The sequence below is a fragment of the Myotis daubentonii genome, chromosome 7 (assembly GCF_963259705.1).
Source record: "Myotis daubentonii chromosome 7, mMyoDau2.1, whole genome shotgun sequence".
NCBI lineage: Eukaryota > Metazoa > Chordata > Mammalia > Chiroptera > Vespertilionidae > Myotis > Myotis daubentonii.
Window position 1 is genome coordinate 37,480,689 of NC_081846.1, and position 1,723 is coordinate 37,482,411.

Below are 1,723 nucleotides of genomic sequence, written 5' to 3' on the forward strand. Positions count from 1 at the left end.
GTCTATTGTCTCTGTCTTGACCTTTCCTCGTTAGAGTTGTAATGATGGAACAAGAATGAACATTTTCTAAGCTCATGTCCATGGATCTCAGTGAGGATTTGTGGACTCAAGGCAAGCTCATCTCCCCTACACTAGGCAGACGGACCTCACCTGACAAGGCTCTGCTAGCTGCGACATGCTTCCTGTGGTCCTAAAGCAAAAAGGACGAGGAAACTTGGTTTAGGAAAACACACAATAACCCATTCTTTAGGAGTGGTTAGCCTAGTTCGTTGTCCCTCTGGTGAGCTGAGACTACTGGCCGAAGGCAGTTGCTGGTGCCTCAGCCAGTTCCTTCACTGTGCCCGAGATGTCCTAGCCTGACAATGCAGAGGGTGGCTAGCCTACTTGGCTCCCTGCTTCCTGCCACCCGTCCTCTGTTTAGGTGCAAGGGGACCAATGCCAGAAAAGAAAGCAGGAAACATTGTGCTGGTCCCCAGGTGAGGTGGCCCAGGAACCGAGTCATGGCCTGTTAGCATCTGCTGTAACAGATCTTGCCCAGTGGCTTCAAACAACAGACATTCAGGTCCTGAGGGCAGTGGTCAAACAAGATGTCAGCAGGGCACGCTCCTCCTGTGGCACCTGGGACGTTTCCTCGCCTTGTCCAGCTTCTGGAAGCTGCCCTCCTGCCCTCCACCCTCAGTGAAGATGCCTTTGCACCCTCCCTCTGGCTCGGCCTCTCCTGCTTCTCTCTGTTGGAGGCCCTTCCTGGACAGTCTAGGATGGCCCTGTTTCAAGGTCCCTCTGCCTTTAGGGACCTTGAGACAGAGGTGCTCTTCACAGGTTGTAGGGTTGAGAATGCAGGTGCTTTGGAGGCCTTTTTTCTGTCAATGCCTCAAAGGCTTCTTTAGGGTGCTGGGAGGCAAACAGCCCCTCAGCTAAACCTGCTGCCACAACTCTGGCCAGGCTGTTTGACGAGTGCTGTATTTATTGAAGAAAGTTTAAATGGCCTTGTTGATTTGAAAGTCAGCCCATTTCTACCTTCGCCCAGCTCCACTGCTTACCACCTGTGGGACTCTGTTCAGCTCTGGCCTCTGAGCCTGCTCATCTCTGACCCCACAGCTCCAAGAGGATGGTCTCTACTGAAACCTCCACCTCGTCCCACATCCTGACCCTCCGCAGAGAAAGTTCCTAGTCCAGTTTCCAGCCCTTCCCAGCTTCAGCTGAGGGGTCCACACTCAGCCCTCATCCCAGCCTGTGCTGGGTGCTTAGGGCACAGCCTGGACCTACCCACCTCCCTCTGGTCATCTCACCCATGCCCACTGCCAACACCAACCCTCCCTGACAGCCACGACCTCTCCGTGAGTCCCAGCCTGATCCTGATGTGTCCACAAAGGCAAGGGAGCTATTGGTTCAGATCTCAAGAAATCAACCCAGTTTCCTTTTCATTCTAGATGGGACCTGGTTATGTAAGAAGTCAACCAGGCAGGTGAGTGATAGGCGTGTCCCAGGAGGGGACCCAGGGACTGTCTTAATGAAAACGATTGACTGTGTGACTCCTGGAATTCTGACCTCACAGGTGTATAGTGTGGTCTGGTGGATGTGCTGACACCCACGGACGACCTCCCATCAGCAGGGCTACAGTGAGCAATTCGAACCCCATGAGTAGATACAAGAACCACGCCCTCAGGACTGAGTGTGCCAACACTAGCCATCCTCATCTGTCATGCCTTGTGTCCTCAAGGTG